The 24,203-nt window shown below is 36.5% G+C and overlaps 1 pseudogene; it reads left to right on the top strand.

Moving 5' to 3' along the window:
• The first annotated feature begins 18,547 nt into the window (after positions 1–18,547).
• On the top strand, positions 18,548–22,561 carry LOC112179043 (annotated as a pseudogene).
• The last annotated feature ends 1,642 nt before the right edge of the window (positions 22,562–24,203 follow it).

Genomic DNA, 24,203 nt, shown 5'->3' with positions numbered 1-24,203 from the left:
CAACTGGTATCCATACTTTCTCTGGAAAGTCACCTAATCTTGTGGAGAAAACGATTCATGTTAGCCATTTCCAGCAGGTTTATTTCACATTCTCCACCTTGTATTAATCAAGATCAGCTAATCTTATGGGTTAATAGATGGGAACAATTTCTATACATTGTATTAATGACCAATTTCACCGATGCTAAATGTTAACAAAAAGTAATGTTTGTTTGATGGTTGCAGCTTTTAACATCAATTGGAAACTTCTGCATCTATTCAATTGTTGTTGGAATGGTTATTGGGATATCAGTTGGAACTCTAAGAAGGGCTGCCCATTTTTACTGGTGCCAATACTAGGCTAAGCAACATGGCAAGTACCAGGGATGTGTCCCAAGGATCACAGACAGTAGCTCGACTTGTAGACATGGAGCTGCAAGGTACTCAGCCATTGTATGATGTAGAAAATAGCAAAAGTTTACATAAACAGAGAAAGAACAAATGTACAAATGACCCTCTTAAATTTGTGTATGAATATTTGGGAAATACTCCCTATTTGATATCAATTTACTAAATTCATTTTTCATATGGTGGGATTTGAATCAATTTGATTTTGAATCAATTTGATTCTTATATATTTTGTCCAACATGTTATAGCACAACTATAAAAGCTCAATGTGGCATCTTAAAGCACAAATACATTTAATTGTTAATCTTCACACCACACTTTTTGTCAAAAGAACTGTCGAGTGTATATAATAGTCACGACTACTACAAAATAAAAACTGTCGTCTGAATAGAAGTCACACAACGACCATAAAATAAAGTGACCTCTGAATCACAATCACACAACAGTTTCTAAAGTCGCCCGTTGTCTGAATAATAGTCACACAGTAACTAATGTTGTCGACATGCTGCTACCATGCTGCCGAGCCCTTCACACGACGGTTCTCTACAATCGACCTTCATCAGACGGCGCTTCGATATACGATGGTTAGCCGCCATATCAGACGACATCGTCTGATTCAATTTTTGTAGTAGTGATATGTGCCTATTGCGCCCCCACAGCGCACCAAAATGGGTCCTCAAAGACGATTAAGTATTTATGTTGGATACGAATCCCCAACAATTATCCGCTACTTAGAACCCTTGACAGGCGATCTCTTTACTGCTAGATTTTTGAATTATCACTTTGATGAGACAGTCTTCCCATCATTAAGGGGAGATAGGAAAAAGGATTTTCCAAGAGAACGACAGGAATTGTCGTGTTTTGTCCCCACTCTGTCTCATTTTGATCCCCGCACTTCACAATGTGAAAGTGAAGTGAAAAGAATAATCGATCTTCAAAACGTAGCAGATTCGATGCCTGATGCATTTACTGATATCGCAAAAGTGACGAGATTACATATACCAGCTGCAAATGTGCTTGTCAGGTTAGAAGTCCCCAAAAAGGGGCACATCGCCGTAGATAGAGGCGCTGTAACCACACTTAGTGGAGTTGTGGTTGAGCTCGTGGCTCCTAAAAGGAAGAGGGGGAGGCCACTTGGTTTAATTGACACTCACCCAAGGAAGAAGAGGGTGAGTAAAGCGCAAACCGATCTATTAATCATCAATGTAGGAAATCCCTCTCATAGATTGTCTCTGATTACAGTTATGTCCATGAATCAATACTGGAAAACGCTCCAAAGTTTGAAATGATTCCAGAGAACAAAGAAATCTCAATGGATTATGAGAGTGCGTATGAGTTGATGGAAAGATCTTCCATACACATTGATGATATTTTTGCATATACTGTTGCTCAAGAAATCATAAAGCACGATGATATCGAACCACGCTCTGTTGTAGAATGTCAACAAAGAGCAGATTGGCCTAAATGGAAAGAAGCAATCCAGGCAGAATTAGATTCTCCGGCAAAGAGACATGTATTTGGTCCAGTAGTGCTAACCCCACCAAGTGTAAAGCCTGTAGGACACGTAATGACAAGAATGAATTCCTGAGGTACAAGAGTCACCTTGTGGTGCAAGGTTTCTCACTACACACTAGAATTGACTACGAGGAGACATACTCTCCCGTAATGGACGTTATAATGTTCGCTACTTAGTTAGCTTGGTAGTTTCCGAAGTATTGGAAATGCAACTCATGGATGTAGTTATTTCATATCTCTATGGGGATCTAGATTTAGAGATATATATGAAAGTTCTTGATGACCTTACATTACCCAAATCAAGTGACTCTAAACCACAGAGTACGGTAGAAATGCAGCTCATGGATGTGGTTACTGCATATTTCTATGGGGATCTAGATTCAGAGATATGAAAGTGCTTAATGGCCTTACATAAGCCAAATCAAGTGACTCTAAACCAAGGAGTGCGGTAGCAATTAGGTTGAAACGCTCACTTTACGGATTGAAACAATCCGGGTGGATGTGGTATACCCGTCTAAGTGACTACTTGATTGAGAAGGGATATAAGAACGATGAATTATGCCCTTGCATATTCATAAAGAAAACAAGTTCTGAATTTGCAATTGTAGCTGTATATGTCGATGATATGAACATAGTAGATACTCTTGATGAAATAAAAGAAACCCCGAGCTACTTGAAATCTGAATTTGAGATGAAGGAGATTTTGTCTAGGACTTGAACTAGAACACCGAGTTTGTGGAATACTAATCCACTAGTCTGCGTATGTCTAAAAGATGCTCATGCGATTTAACAAGGACAAAGTGCATCCTGCTAGCACTCCCATGATCGATCGAAGTTTAGATGCAAAGAAAGATCCATTTTGTCCAAAGGAAGATAACGAAGTGGTGTTGGGAGCTGAAATTCCCTATCTAAGTGCAATAGGCACATTATTGTACTTAGCCCAATGTACTCGACTAGACATTGCATTCTCAGTGAATTTGTTAGCTAGATATAGCTCAGCGCCAATGCAGCGTCATTGGAATGGTATCAAGAACATCTTCTGATACCTAAAAGGAACCATTGACTTGGGACTGTTCTTTCCTTACAAAGAGACAAGAGGGCCACAGATGGAACTGCAATCCCTAAAGGAAATGTTGATGGCAAAAGCGCCACTTACTACACTGAAACCCCAAATGCTGTTTTGGTTGGTTTTGCTGATGTTGGGTACCTCTCTGACCCACATAAAAGTCGTTCCCAAACTGGTTATATATTTACCATTGGGAACACGGCGATATCTTGGAGATCAACCAAGCAAACCCTTGTGGCTACCTCCTTGAACCACTCAGAGATCATTGCTCTACATGAGGAGGTTCGTGAGTGTGTATGGTTAAGACCTATCATTACATATATTCAAGGGACTAGTGGTTTGAGTTCTACCATTGAAGAGCCTACTTGCATTTATGAAGATAATGCAACTTGCATCGAACAAATGAAGCTAGGTTATATCAAGTGTGATAATACAAAACACATATTGCCAAAGTTTTTCTACAATCAGCAACAACAGTCTCTCCTTAAGATCCAAGTGAATCAAGTAATGTCTGAGGAGAATGTGGCAAATTTATTCACCAAATCATTGCGTAAGGCCATATTTGAGAAACATGTGAAAATCATAAGAATGCGAAGACTTTCCAAGCTCCCTTGCGTTGTGCTCTTTTCCTTCAACCAAGGTGTATTTTTTGTCCCACAGAGTTTTTATTATTACTTGGCAAGGTTTTTAGGGAGGCAACAACTCGTGCACCATTTCGTCTTTGACTTGGCACAAGCGGGAGTGTTAAAGGAAAAGCACATTATGTGCCTTTGTCCAAGTAACTGACGGAGAAGAAATCAAGGAATTGCAATCACATCACAATCAGCATTTACTATTATTATTGTAATTTATGTTAATTTATGTTTCCGTTGTAATTCTATCCATATATAAAAGGACTGTGAAATGAAATGAGTAGACCAATTCCAATCCCATTATACTTTTACAACTTTTATATTTGAATGGAAAAAGAAAGTAATGGGATGTACAACTCAATCAATTTGCTCCTCAAAAAAAAAAAAAAAAAAAACTCAATCAATTTGTCAAAGTTTTTAAATGGAAAGAGCTTTGACTCCCTATAATATACCACTAGAAGTATCGCTCTGATAAAAGTCATGTATAAAAAAATATAAAAAATTAAACGTGATACTCTAAACTTCCAAAATGATCGTACAATCATTTCAGTTATAAATCCCACTCCTTGGACAATGTTATCCCACTCCCTCAAGGCCTCACTCCCAACTCCCACATTAGGTTTTGCCTTTTCTTTTCTTTTTTTATAAATATTTTCAATTACCAACATATATTTTATATGTTAGATTATATATTCTAGTGTTTTAATGAACCATGGGTAAAATTGGTAGTTCAAAAATTTACCCATTCTTCCTGAGAATTGGCTTAGTTATATATATACTAGCCTCTTGACACACACTCTGTGCGTGCCATTTGGCCGTTTATTTTAGAAAATTTACGAAAATAGATAAAGATTGAAAAACAAAAAAGAAAATAAATGGATAGCGGGTAGTTATTTTCAGTTTGATGGCTAATATCAATTTCACCCTCTCATGATGACAATGTTATTATTCTTCATATTAATAAACTATGGGCTTAATTAATAAAGATATATATATATATATATATATATATATATATAAGAAATACATATATAAAATTACATAAAAAAAGGATATTAAGATTGATTTTTTTGGCCCAAGACTGAAATAAGAAATGCTAGAAAATCATTCTCAATATGAAGGTTCATCAAGAGGGTTGTGAAAGATACATGGCTGTATGCTTATTAAATTCGGTAGCAATCCAAATGATTTGTTTTTGGTTTTTTATCTTTTAGTGAAGTATTTTTTCCTTTTATTAAAAAGAAAATATCTATACATAGGCCTCAACTTTAGTTTTTGCATCGGACTATGTACATCGGTCTTAACTTTAATATGGTTTGTCAAACCAAAATATAAAAGATAAATAACTTTTATTCGATATATGATATCTAGATAATATATTCTGTCCCATTTTTTTCAATGGTATAATATTCCTTTGCTTTTACTTATATGGAATAATACATCCACCAGCCTTTCGCTTTTAATCTTATAAAATTATAAAAGCAGTGCATGTGCCACATGATGTTTGTATGTTTCAAGAATATTAACTTTACCTAAGCCGGGACCCTTTTGGAAATGAACAACTTGGGCTTATTGCATTCAAATGAAGCTTCAAGAGAGTTGATATCGTCTTCAAATTTCTAAAAGCTTTATACTGATGTGTTTGCACAGATACTTTCTTTTAGTTCTTATCCAAAAGAATCTACCATGGTGCAGGGGACACTTGATAGTCCATTCACATATTGTTCAATACTTCAATCCCAAGCACCACATAAATTTAAATCCATGTGCATGTCGCACCCACCCAAAAGATGAGGAATGATAGTCTCAAGCCATTCGATTTTGATTCTAGTTATTCCAGACATTTGAACTAGAATTGTGGATGCAGAAGAGCTAGGGCAAGCGACCAGAATCCACAAGATGCCTTTCTGACTTAAAGCTGTCCCAGGTTACATGAGGCCGGGGTCCTGATACGATCCACAATTCAAGATATTAGTTTGGAGATCTTCTACCACTTGAGTACGTACATCATGTTCTTCCAGTACTCTTGGAGATCTGCTTTCAATAGCTGATCTAAATGGTCCAAAAATATAATATATGTCGTAGCTCTTTCGTCGTGTATGATAGAATCTCCCATTAGGGTGACTAATTCCGAAGAAGCATGCGGTAAAAGTCTAAAACTGATTATCAGTTCATCTGTGCTCGATAGCTAGCCGGTAATAGAGTTAAAAAAAACGAAAAAAAGAGAAGATGAACTATAATACTCCCTTTTCAGCCTTCTGATAATTAGATTACGGATCTAGCTGTACCTTCAACAATCAGTCATTTAGAGTAACGGCATTGGCAGATGAAGCATTTTACTATTGTGGAAAAGCTCATAATTAACGAACCCTTTCGACCATGTAATACAAGCATCGATCTCTTATTCAGTTGCGCACCTAAGTACATTCCAAGCTTCGTGTGCACGCAAGAAACTTATCGATATGATTGTTAAACGCTAAAGCTAGCTACATATGATCATGGGAAAATGTTAAGCATGTAGAAATCTATTTATTCACGTCCAATATCCTAATTAATAGTCTTAAGTTCTAGTAAACTAGACTACAAATCGGATATAAAATATAAAAAAAAAAACTCAACCGCAAACTTCAGTTACAATTTATATGCACAATATCAATCTATTTTTAATCTTGTCACTGTATATTTAGCTTATAAAACACCTGACTGGCTCCTTGAATTCGAATATATGCAGGGACCAGCCCAGAGCCCTATATATAGATATTTTTGCTCAACCCACTGATCCATTCATACGCAGATTCATAGTAGTGCAACTCATTTCTCACCCAACAAGCCCTAAATTTTCCTGCATATATGCGTCGGCAAAGAGAGTTCAAAAATGGAATTGGTGATGGGAAAAAATGTCCTGATGTTTCGTACACTGAGCAGCAGATCATAACTATTTTCAAGAGCTTTGACCTGAACGGAGACGGCAAGCTGTCCTGGGATGAGGTGAAGGCTGCGTTCGCTAAACTCGGGGCGTTTTGTCCTGACTACAGAGCTTGGCGAGGACAAAGGCGTGCCGATGCCGACAAGGATGGCTTCATCTCTCTTGAGACCGAGCTCGATGAACTTGTCACCTATACCCTAAAACTAGGGTATAAACCATAGTCACTAAACCAGCTTCTAGTTCATGCATGAGCTGAACTGCTTTACGTATTTAGATTCTATACGTGTTATATTTGTACGTGTATTTGTATGTGTAGAAGCATAAGCGTCCTGGTGTGTATACGCAGTAATAAACATATAGCTGCGACCAACTAAGTGAAGGAAGGAGGTGACGTATCCGTACGTTGCCCCTATTTGCTTGTATTTCTAATTACCAAGTTAAAATAAGATTCAAGATCGATGTTCTCTGACCGGATGTTAATTTGTATTTGATATTATATCTTATTGTTATTCAATTCAACGCCAGATTTTTACACCATGTCATCTATTTCTAATTATATATCTATTATGGGTATAACAACTTGCCCCCAAAAAAACTATTCAATTTAAGAGTACGATTATTATTCATTCAGTTTTTCATGTGTAATAAAATTTTATCATATGAACATGACGATGTCCGACTTCATTTGAACAAGTAACATGTATTTAATTTAAAATTACAAATTTTAATTCAAAATAACCTTTTAATATGTCCTGATCATAGCCTTCAAAATGTGGGCATGAAATAGAATGACTTGAATATTACGTTAACGAACCTTTTTTTTTTTTCCTTTTGAAAGGAACCTTTTCTTTTTTTGTTACAGGAAATATGATTGAAAGATCTGTATGTATAGTTAATTAGTATTCATAAGTTCTTCACTTTTTTGACTTATTCTCCACTAAACAGACCCATTTTTTTTTTTTTACCAAAACCAATTTGACTGTACTCGGTGGTAAACAGAGAATCCCCAACATGCACGTTTAAGCCAATTCTTTCACGTTTGGATCATTTCGATAAGTAGAACCTCATTCGATAAAAGCACAAATTTAGAGTAGTTAATCATTGTTAGGAAGAGTTGAATCGAGTCGAAGGCAACTACTTACCTCTCTCTGTGTCCAAAGAAGGCAACTATTGATACATAGCTGATTTGTTCCTCCACCAATTTCCAAACTTGAGTTTTAGTCTTTTAGAACAGAACAACAGCCTAACAAAATTTTGAAAGGAAAAACATTACCAACTTTCACGAACCAAAACCGAGAAAACACATATTTGGCAATTGGTCAATGGCCGGTCATACCAATATAAACCTGAATTTCATAGTTCCAGCACATTTCTAAACTCCAATAACCACGCTGTCTGTAATGGGTATATAAAAGAATCCCACACAATATACAAGTTATGACATTGCAAGAAGAAGAAAAGTTGTAGTCATCAATCAATTTATTGAGTATTAATATAGAGATGGGTGGTCGATCGTCTAATTGCCGCAACTATCCTCACCTTCACCTTGTTCACCATCATCATCCTTCCCTCCGAGGCCAAGGGAGAAGGCAAAGGGAACGGCTTACATGTTGGGTTTTACGCTTCGAGTTGCCCCAAGGTTGAGGACATTGTTGCTGAGGTTGTGGCCCGTGTACATGAGTGAGATCCAAGCTCCCTCCTGCCCTCCTCCGCCTCTTTTTCCATGACTGTTTTGTCAAGGTAATAATTTCCTGAAAAATTTACTATATGTGCTGGTTATGTACTTATGTATATAAAATTTCTCATATAATTAACATGCCGAGAGAAATTATATAAATTACTGCGGATTATATAGAACTCTTGACTATTTAAACTCGCACTCATTTATGAGTCTAAATGCTCGATCCTATTGTACAATTCTGGTTTTGTCATTGTGTACGTATATGTAAATAGTACTCTAAAGAATTTTTAACAATTCATGTGTGCAACAGGGTTGTGATGCCTCAATCCTGTTGGACGCGACACCCTGGTGATCCTATAGAGAAAACATCACCAGCCAATAGTGAAACACAAAGAGGTCTTGATGTTATTGATGAGATCAAGGCCCAGGTAGAGCAGGAGTGCCCCCAAACTATTTCCTGCGCTGACAAATTAGCATTTGCTGCTCGAGAAGCTGTTTACCTAGCCAGCCTACCCCGTCACAATGTCCCAACCCGTCGCCGTGACGGTAGGACTTCACGTGATTCTGATGTCAATTTCAACCTCCCTACACCTGTAACACCTCTGAAAGACATTACAGACATGTTCGGCAGGAGAAATCCCACACTAGAAGATATGGTTGTCTCGTCCGGTGCACACTCCATTGGCGAAGCACAATGCACCCAATTGAACACAGACTATACAAATATAGCAAAGCTCAACCCCGAGACCCTTCCCTGGACCCAACCTATGCTGATGAGCTAGGCGGAAAGTGCTCAGCACTAGACACATTGCCTACAGAGCAAGCATTACGTATAATGGTGGACTTTGATCCAACAACACCACTTGACCTTGACAATCAGTACTATGTGAACCTGATGAGAGGGAGAGGCTTGCTTCAATCAGATCAAGTACTGACTACTGATCCCCAAACAAGAGCAATTGTGTTCAGAATGGTTGATTGCTCTGAAACTTGAAGTAAAAAATTTCTCAAGGCCATGATCAAGATGGGAAGAATAAATGTTCTCACCAAAGATGAAGGAAAGATAAGGACAAACTACCTGAAGTATCTGTAAAGAATATCAGTTATATCTATACTATTATTAAGAGAAGAGAGCTTGCTCTCCAAAATAGAATTTTTTTTTACTAATTTAACCTTTATATATTAAAAAACTATGAAATATAATTAATCAATAAGGATATTATGGTAAATTGTAAAATAGAAAGAAAAAAAAAATAGAAAATGTGGCAGTTGTATAGGAAGTTTTTCCACTACTTTAACTTCTCTCCACACATATAGTGGATTGGATCTGCTAGTATAGTGTTAAGAGAAGAGGCTTTGTTAGCCAATCTAAAATTTTGACAGAATTGACCCTAGAAGATTAATAAACTTTGAGAATTAATTAAATCACAAGGATAATTCAGACATTTACAAAATGTATTTTTATTAAAAGAAATTAAAAAAAAGTACTCACAACCCACTTTTCTCTCTCTCATTTTCTTTTCTCTGCAATAACCAACTCTTTTCTTTTTTATTTTATGAAAGAAAAATAATAACTTGCACATGCAAAGTATGTGTGGAGAAATGCTAGTGCTTATGAATAAAGCTTATATATGTTTCCTGAACTTAACTACTCAAGTATAATAGTTGAATGAAGAGAGAGATGGGAACAATTCAGGATGAACATGTTATGGGATGTAGGAGCCAAAGACTAGCTCTTGGCTGGGAAGTTGGAATGAGTGGACCGCAGTAGATGATACAGTTACATGTTAACTACAGCTTCAAATCAGCCCCCATTTCGCCAATAACTGTCTCGACTTGGCTCAAAATATCTAGACAAAGAAAGAAATAGGTAGAAACTAATTAGCATTTTTTTTTTTGAATTAAACGAAATTTTATAGAAGAGTTGCTCTTTGAGCTTGTTACAATCATAGTTTAGGGCATCGAGTATACAATCAGGTGCATGATGTAGCCATACAAAAGCATGAGTTGCTTCAAAACCTATTGCTTCAAGTCGGTGCTCAACATGATTCAAATTCTAGGAGTATGAACTAATTGAATCCCCCTGAGTTTTTGCCAAACCTGTTTGTTATCATCAATGAGACCACCATTAGCTAGCAGATTTGTGATCTTCCACTTAAATTTCTACAATAGCTTTTGAGCAGTCACTTTGAACAACCACATTCTGTTCTTGAAGGGAATGTAAAAGGTCAAGCCCTTTAAGGATTGCCAACATTTCACATTGTTTTGGAGATGCAGTATAGTGGATAGGACACTCAAAGGCTACTTTGAATCATCCCTGGTAGTCCCTGAGCACTCAACCAATGCCCCCTTGATGATGATCCGGTAGGAAAGCAGTATCCACATTTAATGTGAGGCTTCCTTGTGCAGTAGGTTTCCACGTTTTCTGCTGCAGTTTGTTTGATTTGTTACTAACAACATGGATACTAGTAAACTCCTCCAGCCATGTAAAGCTGCCTAACACCAACTCTTAAGTTGATTGAGTTTTGTTCAGCCATAATGTAATATTCCTGTTCCTCCAGACCCCATGAATGATCATTAACAGTTTTATAAACAACTCAGGCTGTAACTGCATCGCTGTCTCCAGCATCCACTCTTTAAAATTAATCGATGGGAGGAGTATGTTGCAGATTAAAGGGAGGAGTAGATAAGATAGATTCAATCATGGGACACTTACATAATAAATGTGCGGTGTCTTCCACTCTGTGATTACATAACACACATCTCACTTCACCTTGATATCCCTTGAGAAGCAATCTTTCTCTAGTTGGCAGTAGGTTATGGCAGGCTCTCCAAATGCACACCTGGACCTTTCCAGGGACTTTTGCTCTCCAAAGTTTCCTCTAAAGTTCCCGGAATGGATCACCATTTGAGGTAGATGTCAATACATTTTGAAGAACTTGTTCACGAGCTATCCAATAGGCAGATTTGACAGAGTAATAACCTCTTTTCTCCAAGCTCCAAATAAGTCTATCAGGACATGGTCTTCTATTCAATGGTATACTCAAAACCCTTGCAGCAAGGTGTGAAGGTAAGATATAGTGTACCAAAGCAGAAATCCACTCTCTAGTTGTTTCATTGATGAGATCTGACACAACATTTAATTCAGTATTGGCTGGCCTGTGTAGCAAGGTTGGTGTAGTTATTGGCAGCCACTTATATGTCCATATATGGACCTGCTTTCCATCACCAATCTTCCATTGTACTCCCGCCTTTAGAATAGCTCTACCATTTAAAATACTTCTCCAAGAGAAGGATGGATAGTCCCCCATTTCAGCCTCCCAAAAGGATGATTGTGGAAAGAATTTCGCTTTATACAAGCGAGCAATTAGAGATTGAGGATTCGAAATAATTCTCCAGCCTTGCTTTGCCAGCATAGCAAGGTTATATGCATAAATATTCTTAAACCCCATACCTCCTTCTTGTTTTGTCAGACATAGTCGTTCCCAACTTCTCCAATGGATCTTCTTTTTCTCATCTGTATCACCCCAGAAGAAGGATGCACACAACTGATGTATATCATCACACAAACCCTTTGGTAGAAGATAGCAATTCATAGCATATAAAGGCATGGTTTGTGCTACCGTCTTTATTAGGATTTCCTTTCCCGCACAACTTAGGATCTTGGACTTCCAATTGACCAATTTCTTGGTAAGCTTTTCCTTGATACACACACACACACACACACACACACACTCAAATATCACTGTTTTGGATTTTCCTACATGAAGTGGTAAACCGAGGTACCTGTCATGTTCATCAACCCGCTGGACATCAAGGATAGAGGCTAGGAAGGTTTGTTGCCCATTGTAATGTAGGACGAGATTCTAGCTAATTTCAACAAAAAATCTCGAAAAGAAATAAGCTCTTCACATTAAGAAGAATAATTTGAATATTGGAAATTGGTATTCAAATAGGCTTCTTAATTATGAAATTAATCATAAATTACTCTTTTGGATATATCGGGATTCTCCAGAAAAATCATGATTGGGATTCCAAGTGTAATATTCTTTAGTATCTAAGATTCTATTGCCGATTTTTATTTAATCAGTTTTAATTAGGTTTTCTAGTTTTAGTCTATAATAAATTATTCTTTTTGTTTTCTAGTTGTATTAGGTTTATGCTATGTGCCATATATATAAGGCACCTCTTAGATTGTAATATTGATTCAAGTTATCAATAAAAAAAAGGGTTAAATATTGTTTACTCCCTGAACTTTCAAGGAAAAAACAGTTCAGTCTCTGCCTTTTCAATTTCACATGTTTACTCCCTCATCTCTCAATTTTGGATCAATAGGTCTAATTTGTTATTCTCCGACCAAAAATGTCTATTCTGCAATCAAATTTTTTAATTAATTAATAAAAAAAATTTGAAAAGATTTTTTTCTCTTTTGTTTTGTTTTTTTTTCTTCCTTTTTTTGATTGAGCAGATGAAGAGAGGTTTTGTGTTTCGGATTGATTTGGTCGCTTTAGAAATTTTGATGTTGATGGACAAGAGAGGTGGAAGAAGAAGAGATAAACAGAAAAGGAAAAAAAAAAGATAAAAAAAATAAATTAAGCAAAAGAAAAAAGATGAACTGAGGGTATAATAGACATTTTCATAGAGTTTTTTGACGGAATGGACCTATTGGTTCAAAATTGAGAGATGAGGGAGTAAACGTGTGAAATTGAAAAGGCAGGGACTGAACTATTTTTTCCCTGAAAGTTCAGGGAGTAAATAGCATTTAACCCTAAAAAAAAACTAAATATTAGAGAAGTTTTTCTATGTTTCTTACGGCTGTGCCTGTAATTGCTAGTGTATTCTAGCTCATCTCATATGACTTTCGACGCTTAACGAAGCCTTGTTCTACTGTGTTTACACTTCCCGCATCATTTGGTATTAGAGCGGGTATCGCCCTCTCCTCAGCAGACGACGGTCTAAGGGAGAAGTTCACTACCGCCCACCTCAACGACACTAGTCGTAGGATATCTATCAAAAGTTTTGTTGAAGAGGAACATGCCAAGGGATTCGCCCTAGGACAACCTCATCAATCCAAAAAAAGAAAAAAAATGGAACGTTGGATATTCACAACGCCGAATTACGACGACTTCCGAACTACATGTGTCATCAAAGATAAGGAATGCTCTGTAATAATTGACAAGGGTCTATGAGAGAACTTTGTAGCAAACAAAGTTGTGGATTATTTTCAATTACCAACAGTGAAGCTAAGTTATCCATATTGGATTCCATTTAGAGAGGATGAATATGCACATGTAACAGAGGTTTGTAAATTTCCTGTCTCTATGGGAAAATTTTATAAAGAAGAGATTACTTGTCATTTGATTGACATGGACGACACTGATGTGCTTTTTGGAAGACCATGGCATGAAAGCGTCAAAGGTGGTTATTGCAAAGACAATACATATTTATTTAGGTGGGAGTCGCACAAAATTAAAATCAAGCCTGGAAGGAAGAACATCAAGAATGACCATCCTGAGGTGTGTGAAAAAGAACATGAAGAAGCCACTTTGAAGATTGAAAGAAACTCATTAAGGACAAGAAAGCTGATTCATTCATCACATCGATATCCATGTCATGCATGCCTAACTGTGTTCAAGATCAACCCAAGGAGAAGTCAATGCCCATACCTTTTCAAGTGGAGGAGTTCAAGTTTCAAGATACTTATTCTAAACTTGTCTACGATATTGGATTCATGGTGATACCTTTTAATTTCGAGAATATTGAAGTTGATGGCTTATCATGTTTTATTCCTACTAATGACCGAGCTGCATACAAGAGGAACTCGAGGTCGAGTTTTTTTCAAGTGGAGGAGACTGATGTAGGACGAGATTTTAGCCAATTTCAACAAAAAAAATCTCGAAAAGAAAGAAGCGTCTTCACATTAAGAAGAATAATTTGAATATTGGAAATTGGTATTCAAATAAGCTTCTTAATTATGAAATTAATAATAAATTACTCTTTTGGATATATCGGGATTCTCGAGCAAAATCTTGATTGGGATTCCAAGCGTAATATTCTTTAGGATCTAGGATTCTATTGCCGATTTTTATTTAATCAGGTTTAATTAGGTTTTCTAGTTTTAGTCTATAATAAATTATTCTTTTTGTTTTCTAGTTGTATTAGGTTTATGCTATATGCCCTATATATAAGGCACCTCTTAGATTGTAATATTGATTCAAGTTATCAATAAAAAAAAACTAAATATTAGAGAAGTTTCTCTATATTTCTTACGGTTGTGCCCGTAATTGCTAGTGGATTCTAGCTCATCTCATATGGCTTTCGACGCTTGACGGAGCCTCTTAATATCGTGTTCACGCTTCCCGCATCACATTGGAACATTTTTGCTAAAACCACACTGCTCTTTTGATAGTTTACTTTCTGGCCAGAAACTAATTAGCATTTTAAGTAATATATAGTGGAAATTGAACAGCTTTTACAAACAATATTAAAAAATTCTATAATACATACTTGTATGACATACACAGGTTTCCTCCACCTACAACATTGTTACAAGTTTTTGAACAAATTCGTTGTCAATGTTGTAATTTTGTTTTAATTAAATGTAAATAGTGTAAATGAATATGGTAACTTTATTCTCAATGTTGTAATTTTGATTCATATAAATTGTAATTTTTGTTCAAGTAGATGTAAAATGAGTGTATGATAAGTATCATAGTACTATAGCTTGTCTCAACAATATTAGCAGCTTATGAAATTGGTGTTTTACAAATTGTTAGTGTGAAGTGTGAACATAAACACTATGTACGTACACACACTTGAGATGCATCAACCTTAAAGCAGAATCAAAACTTAGGAACAATTAAGCTCGAATGTGCAATTTTGAACGTGTTTGCAATTGGAGATGGAACAAAAATAGATATGGCTCACAATTAAGCATAAGACGCCCGTATTGCAAAAAAAAAAAAAAAAAACAAAGGAAAAAGCACTAGGAATGAAATATATATCACAATTAGACTTCCTACATAGTTGGCAGTAAATCACCTTCATAGTCACGAACTTCTCTGTTTCATTGACAAACAAAAATCAAAAAGCAACTTTATGGATCTGCAAAGAAGATGTAACACAAGTACATTGTGAGATTTCAATTGGAACTTCAAAATAACACTAATAATTAAGATTTTGTCATACAACATGGACAATCAATATCAATTGCAATGAAGAAGTTTTAACATTTTCTACCTTTAAATTTACTTTTGTTGAGTTTAGAAGTTGAAACTTAGAATATGATAAGTTCTAAAGATTATGTTAAAAAATTAAAAGAAAATATAATGAAAATTACAAACCATGGACATTGACCATATATGTTAATACGAGTTACCACATTTACACTCAAGCAAGCAACAAACAAATTTTGTTCAAAAAAAAAAAACAAACTTTTGTTAAAGGAAAAGCACATTGTGTTTCTTCGTCAAAGTAACTGACGAAGAGGGAATCAAGGAATTGCAATCACATCACAATCAGCATTTACTATCATTATTGTAATTGATGTTTCCGTTGTAATTCTATCCCTATATAAAGAGACTATGAAATGAAATGAGTAGACCAATTCCAATCCCATTATACTTTTACACGTTATCAGCACGCTCAGAGCAAATAGCCAAAAGGAAAAAAGCCCTAGCTTTGAAAAAAAAAAAAAAAATTCTTCTTCCGGCTGCCTAAACGTCGGTGACACCAATCCCACCGACCGATCCCAGCAGCACGCACACCCGCTTGCGCAACACAGCCCCATCGTCCATCTCGATCCGGCGGCCTTCCTACTCGATCCCAGCCCACCAGGCCTCACGCTGCAACCTTCAGCCTCCAGCCCCCGTGTGCTTTGCAGCAGCAACCAGGCGCCTCATAACCCCACAGCCTGCCAGCCCCTGCACCTCGGCCCCGCGCCCATTACCATTGCTAAATGCTGACTAAGAGAACCAGAAAATTAGAAGATAGAAGAAAAAAAAAATCAAGTATCAACAAACTTACTGTGAAATACTGCCTTACTGAAATGAATGGGCTTTGAATAGAGAAAATCACCAACATCTACTTGACTTTACACTCTTACTTGATTACAGCTCTTAGAGTGTTGATATCTACACTCCAGAGTATAGATAATGCCGAAACTAATGCTTATGAGTATTTGTTGTAGGATTTGAAACCAACATTTTGGAGTTGTATTAAACACTAGAGCATTATATTATTCTTAAACTGTGGAGCTATAATTTATAAAACTTTCAATAGAGTTGATAATTATCTGTAGCAAGAATAGTACTCTAGAGTTGTAATAATAATGTGGTAAAAATTATTAGTTTGGTTTAGGATACAGAATTTAACATTGATGAGCATGAAGAAAATTAATAACACATTTGTTGTTTCTTTTTGAAACAAGCACTTTATAATTCATAATCTATATAGTTCAATTAGATTTCATATTCTAACTTGTAGAGGGGTTATGTTATATTTCTAAAATGGATTGTGATTCCTTGCCATTGCTGATTAGGAAGAAAAAGTTTAATTCACTTTATGAGAAAATTGTTTGGTTTTTGCAATTTCTTGTTATTAAGAGAGAATTTCATTTCACAAATACAATTGATGAGTAGGAGAAAATTTTCATTTCATTAATGCAATTCATGATCTTTTGTTTACTTTTGATTAGGGTACTTTCTCTCCCAAAAAATAAAGTATTTCAGATGTGATTTTAGAATTGGATATTCAGAAGATTGTTCATGATCTTAATTGTAAAACTGACGGTTAGTAGAAGAAATTAGAATTTCATTTCATTCTTTTAATTCGGTTTTATGCTTCTATATCCCAGGTAACAATATTCCGACATCACACATAGGAATGCACTTCAGGTCCTGTAAATGACTCTAAAAGAAGAAAAACAAAAGGAGGGGGACCAAAACCAATACTCCTTAAATAAAAACAGACTAACATGCATTAGAAAAACCCTAGCGACAATGTGCCTCACGCTCTGGTTTCCCCTATAGTTGCCTCATGCCTTGTCCAATGGCACGTCCTCTTGGCATCTTCGTTAGACAGGGCCCTTTAGATTGTTAGGGCCAATCAGAGATGGTCCTCAAGTATGTTTAGTAGGAATAGAAGGTGGGCGGTGCTAATATCGAGTTTTGCTTCGCTCGGATCTAAATGGGAAGGTGGGAAAGGCTAGCAGTGGCTTAGTGGATGGTAGATGAGGTTGGCATCTCTAGGGCGAGATCCTACACTACAACGTCTCTAGGCTTCATCGGTGGTGATAGATCAAGTAGCTAGATTGGGTGGGAGGCAGCCAAGAATGCTAACCACTATTGGTTTGGCATGGGTGAAGGTTATGTCAACAGGCTAATTCTGTCTTCCTAAAATCAGAGTTGGTTGGTCGGCTTAGGTAGCGGAAGGTGGAGGTAGGGGTGAGAATGGTGGAAGGGTGGCGGTGATAGTCAAAGCGAGCCACCAGTATCGTGTCCGTTACAGACCTCGACACGGGCCTAGGCTAGGTGGTATGTGAGCCTGGGCTTTTGCTTTAGGTCTAATTTATTTTATTGTTTATTTATTTCATTTTTACTTTCACTAAGATGTGGTTTTTTACCGGCAATAAGTCTTTACTAATTTGTGGTAGGGCAGTTTGGATTTTCTCCCAGTCTGCACATCTTGTGTGCCTTGTCTACTCTAGTTAGGTAGTGAGTTCTTTGTTTTGTAAATGGTCGCAACTTTCTAATAGTAGGGTGAAACTAGTGTCAACAAATTTATTTTCCGGTGACAACATAGAGGGAAAACTGATCTTATAGTAGATTATGGGTTTGAGTAAGCATTTATTTTCTGGTATGTTATCACAATTCTAAAGTGAATGAAGTAGTCAATAAAGCGCTAATTGGTGCAAGTTAGAATACATTTTTTAGTTAAGACTCATGTTATTATATCAAGAACTTGTCTTGAGACTTATTGTAATATGAAGTATAGGCATCATAATTCTTCATGATTTTATTAATCAAATTTTAAGGTAGCTACATCGGCCCTTATTTTCAAAAAAAAAAAAAAAAAAACTCTAGATTGCTTTGGTGTTTGGTATGTCTATTTATAAAGTACTTCTTGGCTGAAAAAAATAAACAAAAACGAAATAATGACAGATATAGACATTGTAGTGTTGTGCTGTTGCTTAAGAATCTTGAATGGCGGAATCTATCACCGCGGAGGCGAAGCTGTAGCTGTTACTTGAATAACTGCTGAGTTGCGCTGCTCTCTTCTACTCAAAAACTTAACTCTCTGCTCCCCACTACCCATTGCCATTTGATTTAAGGTTAAGAGTCCATTCTTTTCACTTTAGCTGCAGTGATCTTCCTTTCTTTTCGAGTTTTTGGAAGTATTAGTGATCTGGGTCAGGGTTGTAGATTCCATTAACCATGATTTTTTTTTTTTTTGGGGTGTCTCAAATCTTGTTTTAATTGTTTATGCAAATTGGGGTTCATTGGGTGAAAACTGAAATTGTTGAATTTAACTGATGATGATGGAATTATAGTATTAAAGGACTTTATTTCCTTGCAAGTTCAGAATTGGGTTTGTTATTATATAGTCATTGTTTTCTTTCTGCTTATTTAGTTTTGAAATTTTTGGAGTGGATTTGGAAAAGGTGGCAGAAATGGAAACGACTTCAGCTGATTTGAAAGAGGAAGTGAAGAAGAAGAAGGACGGATTGGGATGGACAGAGTGGTTGAGAGGTTGGTTCTATGTGGTGTACGAGATGCTGTTCCAGAGAATCACTGCCAGCCATTTGCTAAACCCAATGCCTTTGCCTCCTGTCAACGATCTCACATGCATTGTCACTGGATCCACTAGCGGTATCGGCCGCGAAATCGCCAGGTATAATTTGCATATCTCAATCAGCTCTTTTTGGTTACTGGATTGAATAATACGAAAGAAATTTGCATGATAAGTTTGGATAATCTGCTCAGTTAGATAACTGGTATCTGGTGGTTGTAACTTATCCATTGAACAGGCAGTTGGCGGAGTCTGGTGCACATGTTGTAATGGCAGTGAGAAACACCAAAGCAGCTAAGGAGCTGATCCAGAGGTGGCAGAATGAATGGTCAGGAATGGGCCTTCCTCTCAATATCGAGGTAACCTATTTATTCTGGTGATCAAGTCAATGCTCAAGATAAATTTATAACAGGGCCAAACATCTCAAGTTCCATATAATATGCATTTTAAATCTTTATCTTGTTGAAGTATATAATAGTTAAATCACTGAAGTTAGTCTGCTATCATATCAAATAAGGAAGCCATTGCTTGATGAACTCCTGGTCTTTGAAAAGCAGAGATAGTAATTGGGCAATTGCCCTTGTTTGAATCCAGAGACCTTATAATAAATTTATTTTTGGTTCAACTTGTCAGCATCTGTAGTGGAACATATTCTGTGTATAATGCTAATCATTTCAATTTCTTCTTTCCTGAAAAAAGTGCATTTTTTCCCATGCAGAATGACTTACATAATAGTTGTAACTTAACAGGTGATGGAACTTGATCTACTCTCCTTGAATTCTGTTGTGAGATTTTCTGAAGCGTGGAATGCACGATTGGGACCTTTGCATGTTCTTATCAACAATGCTGGGATATTTTCTATTGGAGGTTGGTCTTTGTGCCATATTTACTTAAATTCAAAGCTTTCAGCTGTTGAACTGCTTCCCTAACACATTACCATGCTAGTTGTAATATTGGTCCTAAATACCAATAACTCTTGATATTAGATACTGTAGTGGTAAGCTGATCAAATCATGTCAATCTCCTCTGTCTGCTGTTCAGTGAAAATAAAGAACCTTCCTACTGTTTTAGAAAGTTAGAGCCGTTCTGTTGAACTTGCAGCCTAACATTCTCACATATCCAACAGCACATGCAAGTTTGTGTGGTGTTAAGAGATTTACTGTTTTCCTGTTCATACATCTAGTATTTCTTTCCCTGTCTATTCAGTCATTGGAGATAGTTGATTGGAATGCATAAGTAGTAGTATTTCTATCAAAATCTGGTTTGTCATTTATTGGTATATTTTGGTTGTTGTGAGTTCAGAGCCACAAAAATTTTCAAAAGATGGGTATGAAGAGCACTTGCAAGTGAATCATCTGGCTCCAGCACTGCTATCAGTATTGCTACTGCCATCCCTTATTAAGCTCTCCAAGTCGAATTGTTAATGTCAATTCTGTTGTAAGTTCCATGATCATCATGCATAAAAAGATGCATGGATGTTCTTATACTCTATAGCTATATATATGCATACACACACATATGGTTATATATACTCTAGGAAAGCTATGTCATTCTAAAAAAACTGGAATATTAACCTGCACTGAACTGTTCTGGATAGTTTGGTCTTTTGTTGGTGACTTAAGCATGCATAAAAACTGTAGTTGGTGTATATACCAACTAGATCTAGTCGCAGCCTTAAATTAAAATTATACACTTCAATTGAGTTCATGCAGGTATTGACTAGAAGTTAAATTATTTATAACATTTTCTACTTTACTTTAGAGGTCATCATGTGAATCTAAGAGTGCTCTTTCCATTATATAGATGCATTATGTTGGGTTCGTTGACACAGACGACATGAACGTTGTTTCTGGGAAAAGAAAATATACAAGCTTAGTGGGTTATTCGAGCAGCAAGCTCGCACAGGTACCTTAGAAGTTTTAGTTGATTGTGGTTGTTCCAAATTTTAGAAGAAAGGACACTCGTGTTCCTATCTAGGTCTGTCGAACTATAAATGCCAGTCCTTGTGATTTGTAAATTATTTAATTACTCTGTTATTATGCATCTCTTTTGTTTAGATTTTTCATCACTTGGTGCTGTACATGTTGATGCTTTGTTTGTTTCAGATTATGTTTAGTAGTGTCTTACATAAGCGGCTGCCTGCTGAAGCTGCTATCTGTGTAACATGTGTTTCTCCTGGTGTTGATGTGTTCCCCCATCTTCTTACTTTGAAGAAGGATGTAGTTTCTTGGTTATTATATTATTTTTGAATGATAATCTAGTTAGAATTACCTTAGATATTTAGTTTCAAATCTTCTACATGTGTGCACCTGCAGACACAAACAAACACACGCATGCCCCTACATGCCTACACACTCATCACATTGGGTATCCTATTAAGTTTTAACTGAGTCCAGGACAGAGATCAAAAGATTTATGTACTTTTCTACATATAACGTTTTGCAATTCCAATGTGATGCTGTAGTTCTATCAATTTATTCTTCTGTTGTTTGATATCCAATAAATTGCAGGCGAGGGATCTACCCAGAATCGTTCAAGCTGGTTATCGTTTGATACCTTATTTTATCTTTAGCCCTCAAGAAGGTGAGTCCTTTTGCTTTGCATATATATATATATATATAACTAGAAGCAAGCTCTTTTCAGTTTTTAATTATTGTGAAGTATAACAGGGAGCCTTCTACTGACCTACAGTAATCAACAGCAGTATTGACTGATGATGTCATGACTCATGAGTATATTTTTTCTCATAAAAAATAAGTGGAAGTTTAAAGTTTTGAAGACAACAAGCTTTTTCCTACTTTTCCACATATGACTCCCAAAGTATTCTATATAAAAAGAAAAAAATAAAAAATAAAAAAGAGAAGAGTCCCAAATATAGACAGACAACTCCTACTCCTTAAGAGTTAAAGAGATACTAAAATAGGGGAATGAGGTATTGTGAAAACTGACCTTGTGATGATTTATTGCAATGCAGGTTCGAGGAGTTCTCTCTTTGCAGCCACTGATCCTCTGGTTCCAGAGTACCGTCAATTGTTGAAATCAGATGACTTTCCTGTTTGCACTTTCATTTCTCAAGATTGCAATCCAACCAATCCTTCTGAAGAAGCTCATAATGTTGAGACTTAACACAAAGTGTGGGAAAAGACATTTGAGATGATTGGCCTTCCTTCTGATGCTGTGGAGAAGCTTATAGAAGGGGAAGAAGTTGCATGCAGATGTGGGGCTCATAATGAGTAACCTTACTCCATGATAGCAAAGGTCTGTGCCCAATATATCGAAGGTTGTTTTTATACTCGAATGCAGAGAAATGCCATTCAGTTTTGCAATGGAAGGAATGGGCGAGTACCACAAGCATTCTGAATTTCTGATTGTGGTGGGCACTTGAAAAGATGGTTATTAGTTGTTCACTATTATTCTCTTATTAAATTTGTGTTTTTACGGGATCTGATCTAGTTACGTTGCTTCACTCACCCGCGTTGTAAAAACTAATATTTACAGCAACCGTCTTGTTAATTTAGAGAAGTCTAGAGACACAAGGAATAGTAATGTTGATTGACTTCGAGAATCTTCTTGCCCCTATTATGTGGAACTGATATTAAAGATGACGCCACTATGACTATGAGTTTGATTATTGAAAAAAAAAAATTTGGGCCAAACAGTGTTTCATTAAATAAAAAAATTACAACAGACCTAACTAATATGAGCCCAATATTAGAGGTTTAAAATGCAAAACAAACAAATTCAAATTAAATAAATCGAAAAGACTTCAAAGGCCCAAACCAAGCAAGCTCAAACCCGAAACCGCCCAAACAGAGACCCAGCAAGGAGAAGGGCGCGGCAAGGAGGAGGGCGCATTAGCGTCGTCTGCACTGCCACGAAGGAAGTTGCACCAAGTTGCATGATCCGACGAGAGCGAAAGATCTAGGGAAGAGTCGAGGATGATTTCAGAAACACAACGAAGAACAACAATTCTCAAATTAACCTCACAATGGAGATCAACTTATATCATCAATAAATTAAAACAAAATCATTATGCAATTGACTTAGATACCTTTTTGGATTTGAACATAGCTTAATGTTAATAGTTTCCATTTGAGGAACCTCAGTGTACAATGTATATTCTTCTCTTAAATTGGTGTAAAAAATAGAGTTGATTTATTTCAAGTCCAAATTGATTCCTATATATTATTAGATGTAATCCACAATTCCACATGTATGTTTTTGTTAATTGTGGTCCGATGACTCACATGCCACATAAGATTATTTTTCATTTTTTTTGCATGTTGACTCAACAGAGCATATTAATGATATATTTTGTTATCCTAGTCTACCCTTAATATTAAATTCCTTGAATGATGATTTTTTTGTTATCACCATTTATTATAATGATGCATTTAAGATTTTGTCAACTCATTATTATTTAAAGTTCCATGAACGACTCCTCATACATAATATATAATAGGAAAAATTTCAGTTTAGTACCTGAGGTTTGGGGGTAACATCATGTCAGTCCCTGCTCTTTCAATTTAATTAGCAATATCCCTGTGCTTTCAATTTCAATCAGCCGTGCCCAATTTTTTTTGAGACATCCAAATCGGACGTTAAATGCTGACCTGGCAGCAACAAACTCAGCTAGTGGGCCCAGAGAAAGGGGTAAATTCGACATTTCACTTAATTTCCACATTAAAAAAAAAAAAAAACTTTTGTTCTTCTTTTCCTCTGATCCTCCTCTCCCCGTCTCCGGCGCCCCACAAATCCAGATGAAGATGAAGGGAATGTTGAGGTGGCCTCCGCCAGCTTCTAGCTCAGAGTTTCCATACAAGAAACCCAATTCACCATTCATACCTTACCCGATTATATATCGAAAATGATCATATAGCTCCCTCTCCTCCAAACTCCAATTTTTCCAGAACTCAACAATTCAATCTCCAACACTGACTGACCAACAACTCCTCCAAATCTCCAAGATGACAAATTTAACATACCTCACACAATCCAAAATAAAATATGAAATTATGATTTTTCACTCCACATCAAGCAGCAGCTCAAACAGAGAACAAGGGAAGATAATTTACCTAAGATAATCTGGAAATCCGACAGCCATTCACTGCGTAGCTACGGTGGTCCACGCACCAGTGGCGGCGCGTGCGGCATCTCGGGTCAAAATCAGAGGGTTTTGGTGGAGAACGAAGCTCTGATTGCATACA

Source organism: Rosa chinensis, chromosome 7, assembly GCF_002994745.2.
Source record: "Rosa chinensis cultivar Old Blush chromosome 7, RchiOBHm-V2, whole genome shotgun sequence".
NCBI classification, from domain to species: domain Eukaryota; kingdom Viridiplantae; phylum Streptophyta; class Magnoliopsida; order Rosales; family Rosaceae; genus Rosa; species Rosa chinensis.
Note: the sequence above shows the minus strand (reverse complement) of the source record. Positions and strands in the feature narration are given on the sequence as shown.